Below are 15,783 nucleotides of genomic sequence, written 5' to 3'. Positions count from 1 at the left end.
TGCATGAAACATCAATTAATTCTTCAACTAGTGCATATAGAGAAGATATGCATGATTACTCAATTAATCCTTCAACAATTGCATATAGAGAAGTTATGCATGATTAAACAAGTCAAGTCACATGGATTCACATATAGAGAAGAAATACGTAAAGTAGCATATAGAGAAGATATGCATTAATGTATGTATATATTTCGGAGCTAGCATATAGAGAAGATATTCAGTAAAATTAGGTATACATCCAAGGAGTTTGCAAATAGAGAAGAGATGCAAAGTCCAACCAAGGATCACTTTTCCATAACCACGACAACCAGAAACCCGTTTGTTTCTCACAACCTGTGTGTACACCATCAAGAGAGAAACATAAGAGGGTGACCCTAGGGGTATGGATATATATCCAGATGCTGCACGGATAACTCACATGCCAATAATAATAACCGCATGGACAACTCACATGCCATAATCATAATACCACACAGACTACTCACATGCTGCCAATCTAGTCCATTACACAGAAGGCATATACAAGAATATATGCATACAAATAACGAATATCAAACCACATACTGATGGACTGAAGAAGATAGCATTCTAAGGTGTATGTATATGCGAGTGTACAGCTACAACTCAAATAAGGCAGATACTCCATACAACAACAAATATCATGTTCAATAGGAAATAAACACCTATACATGATCTCTAGCATGATTCACGGAGTTCACCTGGTCATAAAAATATATAAAACATGATAGCAAGAAGTACATTATCCAAATCAAGGCATAATATATCCCAAAACTACTCCGATCATGAATCATACATGGCACCCGTATATACGCTCATCATTTTGTATGTACGTCGCTTCTCACACATTTCAACTAGACAAATAGAGTCATATCCTAAAGGTTATTCCCTCAACAAGATTAGGCAAGATACGTACCTCATCCGACTAGCCTTCATCCATAAATCGCATAGAAAACTCACTCTAGCCCTCCAATCGTGTAAATCCAAGCCAATCATCAACCAAGGAGGTCAAACAATGCCATGAGAAGTGATCCCAATCCATAAAGACCCGATCTTTAAAGAATTTCCAAAATAGTCAACCCGGGCTTGCGCAGCCAAAATCTGGAACCAATACCAAAATCCGATGATTCATAACCTACCGAGTACAAATATATGACTAGATTCCAAAACCGAGTCCAAATTAGTATTCAAATCCTCAAGATACACTCTCTTAAAGTGTAAGCAAAAATCCAAATTCCATGGTTAAAGCGTGTAAATTCGTGGGAAATCAATGTATATCATCAAATACAAGTAGAAATTACATACCTATAAAGTAGTTGTAAAAATATCCTAAACAATCTCCTCATATCGAGTTCCAAAACTCAAAATAACAAAATAATGGGCTAACACTCGACTTATAACCTCATGTCAGGCATCCTCACACCTGTGCTCACTAATCTATAGGTGCAACGTCGCTTATACGACATAAAATCCGCTTATGCAAACTCCAGCCCTCAAGTCAAGCCTTGCTTCTGCGAGATAACCTCTGCAAATGAGGCCCTGCAGGTGCGACCAACCTTCCGCATCTGTGGTCCTTCGCCCTATGCTTGCAAAAACATAACATCTGCAATCCATATACTACAGATGCGAAAAAACCCCTGCATATGCAATCATCCCAGCATGACCAACAAGCGCTTCTACGTACCAAGCACCACAGATGCAACTCCACATTTGCGCAACCCCTCACGCTGGTGCGAAAGCACTAGAACCAACAATCCATGCAAACTCCGGAATGGTCTGAAATCAATCTGAATCACACCTGGGCCTCACGGGACCCCGTCCAATCATATAACTAAGTCCAAATACACCACCCAAACCTATTCGAAGGCTCCAAATACCGCAATCAACATCAAAACCAAGAATCATTGATCAAGATCAATCTCTTAAGTTCATAAACTTTCAACTTCAAACCAAGCATCTGATTCAAGTCTAGCCAATCCGGAAAAAACCCAAACTTTGCACTCAAGTCCCAAATAACATAGTGAACGTATTCCAACCACCGGAACCACAATCCGAACCGGTAACATCAAAGTCAACTCCCGATCAAACCTATGAACCTTCAGCTTTCTAACTTTTACCAAATAGAGCCAAATCAACCTAAGAACCTCTGAATCCCATTTTGGACATACACCTAAGTCCAAAATTACCATACAAACCTATTGTGAACCATCAAAATACGAATCTGAGTTCTTTTACATAAAAGTCAAATCTTAGTCAACTCTTTCAACTTAAAGCTTCCGAATTGAGAATCACGCTATCAAATAAATTCCAAATCACTCAAAAATCAAAATCAACCATGAAGCTACTCTAAGTCTTAAAGAACCAAATAGAATGCTAACGTTTAAAATGACCGGTCAGGTTGTTACAACAGCTCACCTAAAGTCTCTAAGTGCGGCACAATGCTATCTCCTAGGTCCCGCTAGTACCAAGAGTAAAATCTACAGAAATATATGCAGACTAACACATACTACCACTCAACTCGAATATAATCAATATAATAAATAACAATGCAAAAATCAACTCAACTAATCCGAAAAATTGGTGGTACAAGTCATGAACAACTAAAATTTGAATTATAATGTTGGCAAGAAGAAAATACAACATCTGTTTGATAATTATGTAAGCGGAAATACAAGTCTTATACTACCATGAACAAGATGATAATAGTTTGCTGGAATGTTGTAGTCTTCAATGCTCGATCTCGAACACCGCAGCTGCTTAGCTCCAAATATCTGCATGCGATATTTGGAGCTGCTTAGCTCCAAATATCTGCTTAGCTCAGTAAGTATCTTGACTCACCTCGATGAAGTAGTGGTAAGGTTTTAAGTCAAAATATACCCACTCAATATACCTGTGCGGTTTGTAGGCATAGAAAATGGAAGGAAATAAATTACCTAACAACAATCTGAGGAAAACAACAATGACAACAATAAAGTACACATTAACCGAAGGAGTTAACAACATGCTATTCTAGTAACCTGGTCAAAAGCATATACTAATACAACAAAGTCGTATATAGAAGAAGATATGCACCTAGTAGCTTTAATTCAACTACTTCTACATTAATGTGAAGAGTTTTTATATGAATAAGGTCAAGTTTCGTCAAATATCATTTACCATTATACAAATGCCCTTGCATGAGGCCAGTGTCAATGTATAAAGGAGACTCTTTATTTATATCAACCAATACCTTCCAAGTGTCTAACCGTTCATTAATAAATACCATGCGTATGTAAGAAAGTATTTGACATCATATAGAGAAATATGCATGTAGGTGGAGTATATGAATGCACACCTATAGGTATCTCATACTAACAACTCAATTTAACAAATCACAACAACATTGCAATGAGCAACCTGATCCAATCATAATGTTATTATAGTGTGTAACCTGATCCTATGGCCATACTGTGCGGTAAGCACCCAATCCCATACAATACTGAGTGGAGTGCACCTGATACCATTATATCGATTAGCAGGAAAACAATAACAACCAAACCAACAACTTAACAAGGAAACCATAACAAACAAGGTAGAAGGAATATATGTAATAGCAACAAACAAGGTAGAAGATATCTTCATAACAGTAACAAACAAGGTAGCATACATAAGTGTAAAACCAACAATCAAGTTAGACGACAAATATGTAACGATAATAAACCAAGTAGAAAGCATAGATGTAATAGTAACAAACCAAGTAGAAAGTGTAGATGTAACGGTAATAAACCAAGTAGGAAACATAGATGTAACGGTAACAAACGAAGTAGGAAACATATATGTGATAGTAACAAACAAGATAGGAAAGCATGTAGGAGCGACCAAGATAAAATGCATGTATGTATCTAAGAAACAAATAAACATAACGTAAAGTCCAATTCCCGTCCTCTCCGCACGGAGACAACCAACATGCCAACCTCATATCAAATCACACATAAATATTTTCACGACCCTGAAATCCCACTAATGTCGTGATGGCACCTAGCCCAACCCACTAGGTAAGACAAATTGTATAAGTTACTACTACAATGAGAAATCATCAATATTATAAATAAGACTACAGAAGAATTTAATACAACTACCTCGATGACTGGTAGTACAAGTCATGAGCCACTATAATTTGGATTTACAAAGCTGGTGAAATGAATAAATACAATATCTGTTTGAAAGTTACATAAACAAAAATGAAATCCTATGCTACCATGAACAAAAGGGTAGTATGAATACGGTATGCTGGTACATCTCCAATGCAAAGCTCTATCTTCACAGCTACTCAACTCCAAAATCCTCACGCAAAGTGCAGAAGTGTAGTATGAGTACAACCGACCTCATGTACTCAGTAAGTATCTTGATTAACCTCAGAAAAATAGTGACGAGGTTTTTAAGTCGAAAGATACTTACTAGTCAAATAACATGCAATATATCAAAGACTGGCAACAGGAAGTAAAGCAGAAAAACAATAACTATAATCTCATCAGAACAAGTGATAACAATTAAATACAAGTAAATGCTTAGCTTCAACAACAAGTCATTAAATAGAATCACACAAATATGGCACCTCGTATCCACATTACACGACAAAGACCTCATGCCACAACATAAGTCACATTCATATGGCAAAGACCTCGTGCCACATTATAATCCGATTTTGTATCAATTACCAAATAACACGTTTAAGAGATCTTTTCAAGAATCAAGTATATTAATGCATGATGACAACTTCCTCATCTTGTCAATCTGATATGCTACCAACAACTCAACAAAATATAAGATAAAAACTCCACGTCGGTAAATCCATCTTGGCAACCAAATCATCAAGTAATAATAAAGGAATAGCTTAGCGCAACGTAACAAAACATGTAAAAATGGATAAAACATAAGGAAATCACATGCATATTCAAGGATGTCACCCTCGTACCACCACATAAACACACACAATGAAAATCTCCCCCAAGCCATCATATAACATCTCCATAATGCCACCCATATTTCGCCGCGTGCGCATCATAATGAAATGCCTCCTTGTATCGCCGCATGCGCATAAGCCACCCTTTTCTCGACGCATGCGCATCCCGCCATCCTTATACTCCACACAACATGTCCACATGTACCACAATTATCATAATAATACAAGATAACAATTTATCATCAAGAGGCATATCCTCATAACTCATCAATGAAGCGCACAAGGACATGATAGCAATAAAAATATGGATAAAGCATGCCTAGTAACCAAGTTCAAGTAGTCATACAAAGGATAACATATGTATCACAGAGTGCACACGTCCCAATCAAGGCACACTATCACAACAAGTTCGGATATGTATTCATAACCTACGTGTATCTATCTCTGAGGCAAATATAGCATAAATCTCCATATTTGCTCATTGTGTTCAACATAAGGTACTAATAGCCTCAATATTCCTTTAGCATGGTTTATTGTACTCACATAGTTGATTAATTAAATAATACATGGAATCAAGTAAAACACACAACCAAATAAAATATAGAGTAAGCTAGAATCTACCCCGAGCATGAATACCCGTGGCACCTGTATATACATTCGTCGCCTCCTATATACATCACCTCTGCATGTAGTAAACAATATAAATTAGCAGAAAATATTCCCTCAACCAAAGCTAGGCAAGACACTTACATTAAACAAACCAAAATAATACTCTACAAATGCCTTCTTGTACAAATCGACCTCCGAATGGTTCGAATCTAGCCAAAAACAGCTCAATAACATCAAATAATGCCATAGGAATTAAACCCAAACGATAAATGTTAAATCTTTAATGAAATACTTAAAGTCAACCAAAACGTCAATCCCGAGCTTGCACCCGGAACCCGATAAAACTCATAAATTCTAACCACTCATTCAACTACGAGTCATACAAGTATCATCCAAATCCGACTCCGACTTGGTGTTCAAAACCCTTATCTACTTTAGAAAAGTTTTTCCAAATGTAACACCCCATGTTTTCGTACATAAATATATGTCGTAAGTCAATTGAGGTATGCTCGGAAATGAGATCATCTATGGAAGTACATAAAGTAAGTTAATCATGTTACCTTTGAGGTTATAAATATTTAAGATCATGAACTGTAAGTATCAAGAGGGATGGAGGTTTAGAAGCTAAACGAATAAAAGATAATAAGTTTTGTCGAAAGTTGGAAAGTTGGGAATGTTATAACCCGTACTTTTGGGGTGAGACTAGGGTGCTTAATATGATAATAAGGTGATTTTATGTGGTATTTTTGTTGTCTAAGAGTCGTGTGTTAAGTTTTAAAGTCTAGCGAGTTATGCGACAAAAGTCGGCGAAAGTTGTCACAAGTTGCGTTTATAAATTATACTGAAATTTGGATCTAATGTCACTGAGAATTTCTCACAATTTACTTAGAATAACCGGGTGCTCCAACCAAAAAATTGAATATCTATGATTCTAGTTTCTAATGCGTTAAACCTTTTCTCGATACGACGTCAGAGTAGAGAGATATTCGCTTTTTTGTGAGACCGCACAAGTAGCTCCCTTTGGGCCCCATAAGGTCGGTGAGAATTATCTTGCTATATAAAGTTGTGTCCTTTGTATCCAAGCCTTATTTTCGACCCAAACCAGACCTAAAACTCTCTCTAGACCTCCTAAACATATCCTTTGGGTTTGGAAGACAAATCAAAGGTGGGGAAGGTGCAACAAGTGGAGTCAAGCCTTAGGAACCCGAACTAGTTGATAGTTTGCGACTTTCTCTCTACGTGGCAGATTGAGGATGACATTGCAACTAATTAAGACTTGAAAATTGGGGATTTGTATGCTATAAGGCATGTTCATTACCCTTCTAATTGGGTTGAATCAATTTTAGCCCACAACAAGCCTAGATGTTTAAGGAAAACATGTTAAACTTGAAGATGTAAGTACGTTTGAGGTGTTGTGCGTGTGGGACTATTTTGGAAGGCTTTAAGCTAGGTTTCAACCGGTTCTTGATGTAGTAGCTGGATGTGCTATTGTTGATGTTTTTCTTGTCATTTTTGGTGTTGGTTTGAATTAGAAGGAAGTAATATAGGTGTTTCCCAATTTTCTGAAAATCATAGGTGTGGTGTTGTTGGTTGTTAGACTATTTGGGAGGCTTAATATGATTATTGTTATGATTGTTTGGGCTGTTTGGTGATTGTTGTAACTCGTGGGAAGTTATATAAACAGAGGAGGTGATGTACGTTTTATGATAGAATAAAGTGTGTTGTTCAGATGTGATAAGTTATGGCATTCATATTGTGACGATAGTACGTTCATTACTTGTAGATAAAAGAGCTGCATATTAAGTTCGCTTGAGGATTGGACATGATATTATGAGGTATGTTTAGGCTAATCCTTCCTTTTTTTGGCATGATCCTGGTAAGAAAAGGTAAACGTAAAGTTATTCCATAAATGCTTCTGATCTCAGTAGTTAAGGATATCTATGTTATTCATTTATGTGAAATATAATTCAAAGCTTGTATAAGTATGTTCCTAAGTCCCTATTGAGGCATACGATAAAGATGTCCTAATGATAGTAAAAGTCACTTCATGCATTTACCACCGAGCTATGGCCGATTGGGCAGTTACGCATTTACCACTGAACTACGGCCGGTTGGGCAGTTATGCATTTACTACCGAGCTACGACCGATTGGGCAGTTACGCATTAGCCACCGAGCTACGACCGGTCGGGTAGTTACCACTGATCAGTTGGACAGACTTGTTATGATATGGATAATAGTCCCAAAGAGAGGCATTAAGTATATAAGTATAATTAGTATGCATATCATGGACCTCAGTGGCACTTCTGAGGTATAGGTTGATTCTTATCTCTCTCTCTCGGTACATTATTCGTACTGATATTCTTTTTATTGTGGATGTTGCATTCATGCTTGCAGGTATAGGTAATCAGTTTGATGAGACCTCGTAGTAGACGAGGTTAGCATTCAGCGAAGGATCGGTAAGACTCCACTGCATTCGGAGTACAGCCAAGTCTATAAGTCATTGTGTCAGAGTTTTTCTATAGACTTATGGGTATGATGGGCCCCTGTCATGACCATGTTTTAATGTCAAACACTCTTTAAGGCTTTGTAGGCACAAGTTAATTATGTACAATATGTCAGAGGCCTTGACGGCCTATGTGTATTCATATTTTGAGTACGATGGCTCGTTGATACAATATTTATGCACTTACAGTTATACATTACGAGTTATGGCCATGTTGGCCCATGTTAGTTACTGAAAGAATGAGTTCAGCCAAGTCGGCCAATATATATTCTAGTTTTCGTCGAATGATTATGAGTTACAGAGTGGTTCGCTCGAGCCAGTACGACACCGGGTGCCAGCCATGCCTCCCCAGATTGAGCCGTGACAAAGTGGTATCGGAGCAAGTCGTGTCCTAGGGAGTCCACAAAGCCGTGTCTAGTAGAGTCTCACTTATAGGTATGTTGCGCGCCACACTTATAATTGAGAGGCTACTGGGCATTTAGGAAATGTTACCCTTCTTTCGTTCCCATATCGCGCCATAGAGCTGATTCATAAAAAGTCAGTATAAAGCTTTCGCCGAATTTTGTATGCACCAGAGGTGCAAGTATTACAGTAGATCTTTAAGGCGTGGATGTAAATTCCACCTATGTGGAAAGGAAGTTATGAAAGCGACAGAATATACGATGTGAGATTTAAAGGTAAGTAAGGTAAAAAGAAAAAGGTATGAGATACTCAAGTACAGAAGATTGTGAATAGTCTAGACTTCAGATAGAGCGCTAGAAGCATTGTGATTCAGTATCCAGAAATGATAGTGGTGTCATCAGTAGTAAATCTTCTAGCATATGGTTTTCTGGTACCGAGAGGTCTAGTTACGAGAGGAAGGAAGAATTAGAGGCAACGTGATGTATCGCTTGAGGTTCCAGAATAACATAAGGAAATCTATGGTGCTAGCAAGTTAAATGAAGGTTGCCAGTAGTATGAATAGATACGTGTAGGTTGCAAGCTAAAGTATGTTAGAGCGACAAGGTTGTAGCTATATAGGAGTAACAATAAGAAAAGGTGAGTGAGAAGGTGACGAGAATAGGTAAGACCTCGGGATTAAGCCCATCAAAATGAGAGAGCTGATGCTTTTTGTAAGTTATAGATCGCTCAGTATATCTTGAATGAACTCGGAGGAGTTTAAGACTAGGAGCATCTAGAAGATACGGAATGCTGCCCTGGTAGTAGAATAAGAGTGTGAGTGTGATAAACGATAAGAGGATGGTGTTTAGGAATATATCCTTTGATTGAAGTAATAGTTCAACGAGAAGAGATTTTATGAATATCACGGGATTATAATACCTCCCATAAGATGAATCACATTGAGATGCTATGAAATACAGTTATTGAAGTATAGTATTGTCCCTAAGGTGGATCAAGCAAATAACTTCAGATGTTAGCCGACGAGACGTGAGCCCTAGTGAAAATGTATTATGTAAGAAGTTTCAAGTTATCACTAGTGGATTATAGATCAACATTAAGATGAATCAACAATAGATGGATAAAAGTTCCAAAGTATGAGATAAGATTAAGTTGTCATTCTTAAGATGAATAGTAATGAGGAAGCATTAAAGGACATAGATTTACACATATAGGATAAGCAGCAAGAGAGTAACCTTGAGTTGGGTAGCAGACCTTAGTAATAATAAACCAAAGTAAGTGTTATGGTATAGTATGACCTACCTAGATACAGTAAAGCCATAAAGATAGATAATAGAGGCTATGAAACAAAATATAGCAATAGTCGTAAGTTCGACAAAGTACCAAGTAAAGAACTTTAGTACACCTATAAATGCCCGGAGGGACAACTTGTCATAGTTTTGTATATGTTCACAAAGTGAGGCCTGCTAACAGTTGGAGGAAAAAGGAGAGAAGAGTCGCATAGGCGCGCGTACAAGGACAGAGTCATACAGGCTGCATGACAGAAGGTAGCAACAGTTATGAGATTAGAAAAATTACGACCACAGGTCGTGGTGTGAGAAAGAGGCCTAAAGTAGGGAATGCCCTGGCCTTTGGATTTATTCACAAAACAGTTGTTTAGATGTCAAGGAAAATATTAAGTATTCATAAGAGCTGTAGGTTGTGAGACTAATAAGAGCATGATCCAACATTTGAGGATGAATGTTCCAAAGGAGGGAATGATGTAATACCCCATGTTTTCATACGTAAAAGTATGTCATAAGTCAATTGATGTAAGGTCAGAAATGAGATCAACTTTGGAAGTACATAAAGTAAGTTAATCATGTTATCTTGGAGGTTACAAATATTTAAGATCATGAACTGCAAGTATCAAGAGGGTTGGAAGGTTTAGAAGCAAAATGAATCGAAGAAAATAAGTTTCGTCAAAACTCGGCAAGTTGGGAATGTTATAACCCATACTTTTGGCGTGAGACTAGGGTAATTAACATAATAAGAAGGTGATGTTATGAGGTATTTTAATTGTATGATATTCGTATTTTATGTTTTGAAGTCAAGCAAGTTGTGACACAAAAGTCGTCACAAGTTACGTTCATAAACTGTACTAAAATTTGGGTGTAATATCACTGAGATTTTGTATCAATATACTCAGAATTACTGGGTGATCCATCCACAAAATTGGATATATATGAGTCTATTTTCTAATACATTAAACCGTTCATCGATAAGACATCGGAGTAGAGAGATATTCGCGTTTTGGAAAGATTGCGCAAGCAGCTCCCTTTGGGACCCTCAAGGTCGATTGAGAATTATCTTGCTATATAAAGTTGTGTCCTTCGTCTCCAAGCCTTATTTTCGACCCAAATCAGAGCTAAAACTCTCTAGATACCTCCTAAACATATTATTAGGGTTTGGAAGCCAAATCAAAGGTGGGGAAGGTGCAACAAGTGGAGTCAAGCCTTAGGAACCCGAACTAGTTGATAGTTTACCGCTTTCTCTCTTCGTGTCTGATTGAGGAAGACATAGCAAATAATTAAGCCCTAAAAATTGGGGATTTGTATGCTATAAGGTATGGTCTTCACCCCTCTACTTGGGTTGAATCGTGTTTAAGCCACAACAAGCCTATATGTTGAAGGAAAACATGTTAAACTTGAAGATGGAAGTACGTTTGAGGTGTTGTGCGTGTGGGAATATTTTGGAAAGTTTTTAAGCTAGGTTTCGACCGGTTCTTGATGTAGTAGCTAGATTTGTTGTTGTTGAAGTTGTTCTTGTTGTTTTTGGTATTGTTTTGAATTGGAAGGTAATGATGTAGGTGCTGCCTAATTTTCTAAAAATCGTAGGTGTGCTGTTGTTGGTTGTTGGACAATTTGGGAGGCTTAATATGATTGTTGTTGGTGTTGGTTGGGATTTTTGGTGATTTTTGTAACTTCTGGGAAGTTATATAAACATGGGAGATGTTGTACATTTTATGATAGAGTAAAGTGTGGCCTTCAAATGCGATAAGTTATGGAATTCATATTGTGACGATAATACTGTTCATTGCTTGTAGACAAAGGAGCTGTAGGTTATGTTCGCTTGAGGATTAGACAAGATATTATGAGGTATGTTAAGACTAATCTTTCCTTCTTTTGGTATGATCCAGATACGAAACGTAAACTTAATGTTATTCCATAAATAGTCCTACTATCAGTAGTTAAGGATGTCTACATTATTCATTTATGTGAAATATGATTCAAAGTATATCTAAGTATGTTCCTAAGTCCCTATTGAGGCATACGATAAAGATGTCCTAATGATAGTAAAAGGCTCTTCAAGCATTTACCATCGAGTTATGGCCGGTTGGGTAGTTACGCATTTACCATCGAGATACAGCCGGTCGGGTAGTCATGCATTTACTACCGAGCTACGGACGATTGGGCAGTTACGCATTAACTACTGAGCTACGGCCGGTCGGGCAATCATGCATTTACTATCGCGCTACGGCCAGTAGTGCAGTTACCACTGATAAGTTGGGCAATCTTGTTACGATATGGATAATAGTCCCAAAGAGAGGCATTAAATATATAAGTATAATTAGTATGCATAGCATGGATCTCAGTGGCACTTCAAAGGTCCATGTTTATTCTTATATCTCTCTCATTGATGTTGAGTTATTGTTATGTTTCAGTTTTACCTTACATGCTCGGTACATTGTTCGTACTAACGTCCTTATTGTTGTGGTCGCTGCATTCATGCCTGTAGGTCTAGGTAATTAGTTTTACAAGCCCTCATAGTAGACGAGTTTAGCATTCGGCAAAGGATTGGTAAGACTCTACTTTATTCAGAGTGCATCCGAGTCTATAAGTCATCATGTCAGAGTTTTGCTACAGACTTGAGTAGGCTGGGGCCCTATCTCGATAATCTTTCGATGTCAAACACTCTTTGAGGCTTTGTAGACACATGTTCATTATGTACAATATGTCAGAGGCCTTGACAGCCCATGTATATTCATGATTTGAGTATGATAGATCGCTGATACAGTGTTTTCCCACATACAGTTATACATTACTAGTTGTGGCCATGTTGATCCATGATAGTTATAGAAAGATTTAGTTCAGCCAAGTTGGCCTATGTATGTTCTAGTTTTCATCGAACAATCATGAGTTATAGAGTGGTTCGCTTGGGCCAGTACGACACCGGGTTCCAGCCACGCCTCCCTAGGTTGGGGTGTGACACTAAAACCCCCAAAATGCACTTTCTTATCTTCTAAGACAAAACCCTCTTTTCTTCTTTAAGATTCCTTGATTTTGAGCCAAAATTAATGATAAATACACTTTATAATTATGAATTCGAGTTAGGTTTACTTACCCAAATAAAGTAGATGAAAACTCCCTTAGATATCATTTGTTCCCGAGCTCCAAAACCTTGCGAGAAAAAGTGACTAAATTCTGAAATAAGTAAAAAAATGTAGCAATTGTCCCAACTCGAATTAGATCCTAGATGATCCCAAAACTCACATTTGATAAGCCCAACATAATCCTTGCGAGATTACACCTAAGATAGCATTTTAAATCACCCAATTTATCTTAAAATGAGGGAGATATGATATTTTGAAATTTTAAAGGAAGTCTGAAAATTTCATGGACATAACTAATATTTTCGTAACTATTGCACCAGAAAATCAACAATCACATAATCTTCATTTTAGCACCCAAAAATCATTCGGAACCTCCCGGACATAAACTATATCCACATGTCAATCATAAAACACGCTACAAACCTGATCGCGTATTCAAAACACCGAAAAGAGATCGTCTTGACCCAATATTAACCATGGTCAAACTCCAAATCCTTAACTTAACTAGTCTCTCAACCAATAATCCAAAACACACCCGAGCCCCTCAGGACCCCATTCAATCATACCAACAAGTACAAATATATTATTCAAACATGTCCAAAGGCTAAAAATACCCACGAGAATATCATAACAAAGAATCGAGGCTCAAACCGAATAGAATTTCTATTAAGTTACTAAATTTTTATTTTTTCAAAAGAATGTCCGAATTACACTTATACACTTCAGATTACTTCCAAACTTTGAACACGAGTTCAATTCAACTGTATACCTCTCCAAAGTCTCGGAACACCAATTGAAGTCCAATAACATCAAACTCAACTCTTGGTCAAACTTATGAACTCTTAAATTCTTCAAATTGCCAACTTTCGACAAATAGTGCCGAATTCTTCTAGGAACCTCTAAAACAAAATCCAAATATATGTACAAGTCCAAAATCATCATACAGACCTACCGAAACTATCAAAACCCGATTCCGAATCCATTTACCCAAAAGTCAAGCCTTGGTCAACTCTTCCAACTTAAAGCTTCCAAATCGAGAGTCATTCTTCCAAATTAATCCCGAACCACTCGAACACCAAAACTGACCGTACACGCAATTCATAATATATTATATGAAGCTACTCAAAGTCTCTAACCACTAAACGGAACGCTAAAGCTCAAAATGACTGGTCGATTCATTACAAATATCAATCGTGCCAATATCATATCAACAATATGTAAATACCCATCGTACCAAATATCGACCCAATTCCCAAATCATGATCTTTAATATGAATAAAGAAGCTCAAGTAGAACAAGACTAACATGTATAGATATGTGTTCGTGATATAAGGCATGACTACAATCAAATCAAGAATATCAATAGTTTCAAGTATAGCCCTTCATGGTCATTTATAGTGTCATATGCATAAACATGATTTCTAGCATAGATAATTGTACTCTATGTGATTTTAGAAGCAAATAAAATATAATGCAAGAAGATCATAAAGTTCAAAAAGACACAAAGAAGCATATAATCAACCCCGAGCATGGACAACTCTGGCATATGTATATATGCTCATCACCTCGCATATGAAATAACCCTCCATGTAGCAAATAATATCATTTATTAGGAAAAGTTCTATCAAACCAAAGATAAGCAAGACACTTACCTCATTCGGAAATAAGTTTAACCACCTAATACTACTTTTCTTAGAAATACTCTCAAAATAATCAAAACGTTTTCAAATATCATCGAAGGAAGTCAAATAACGCTAAAGAAAATATCCCCAATTAATAAAGGTTTCAATTTTTGATAAATTCTAAAAAGTTAATAAAAAGTCAACTCGGGCCCACATGATCTAAATTAAAAATTGAGACTGAATTTCGATGACCCATTCTTCCCCGAGTCCAAATATATAATCAGTTTCAAGACCTGACCTCAAATTGAGGTCCAAAACCCCAAGATTAGCTCTCATAAGTTCAAACAATCCTATATTTGAGGATAAGAATCTATGATAAATCATGATATATAATCAAAACTAAGTTAAAAATACTAACCTTGATGTTCGGGTAAAAATCTCTCCGAAAATTGGCTTTATCCGAAGTCTAAGTCTAAAAAATAACAAAAATAAGATCAAATCCTGTTTTTCATTACATAAATACCCCTGGGTGTTAGTGTGCATCAGTTGGTGACATACACATCGCGTTTGCGAAGGCCAAGGTCTGTGGCTATCGCATTCGCACTCCTACTATAATGTTCTTGATGGTTGTTCCCCCCACCAGCTTTCACGTTTGCGAAGGCGAAGGTCAATCCCCCGAAGCTTTGCGTTCGGGTCCCACCCTTTGCGTTCACGAAGGGTAAAATCCCACTGCCCAAAGTACTCTATGCGAACGGGGGATAACCTACATGTCTGAAGTGCTGCGACACAACAATAGATCAACTGCTGCAACATGGCAAAAAAAGTCAAAAATTACCCCGTTCAATCATCCCAACAAGTCTATATAACAACACAAACTTGATCGAAGGCTTAAAATACCAAAAATAACATCAAAATAAGGAGTCAAGCATCAAACCAAGAATTTGAAAAATTCGAAAGTTCAAATTTCTAACTTTTTATTAGAAGCGCCAAAAAGACCTTGTGTCACCTGAGACCCAAACCAAACATAAGTGCAAGTCTAAAATCATTATCTGAAGCTAATGGAATTGTCAAATCACCAACCCAAGGTTGTTTACTCAAAAATCAAACATTAGTCAACTCTAACAACTTAAAGTTTCCAAAATGAAAATTCTTCTTCAAAAACACTCTGAACCTCTCGTAGATCAAAACTAAACACATGCTCAAGTCATGAAACATCAAATGAACCTACTTGAAGTCCCGAATCACAAAAACAAAGTGCTAGAACTCAAAATAACTGATCGGGTCGTTATATTCTCCCACACTTAAATATACGTT

Source organism: Nicotiana tomentosiformis, chromosome 8 (genome assembly GCF_000390325.3).
Source record: "Nicotiana tomentosiformis chromosome 8, ASM39032v3, whole genome shotgun sequence".
Taxonomy (NCBI): Eukaryota; Viridiplantae; Streptophyta; class Magnoliopsida; order Solanales; family Solanaceae; genus Nicotiana; species Nicotiana tomentosiformis.
Note: the sequence above shows the minus strand (reverse complement) of the source record.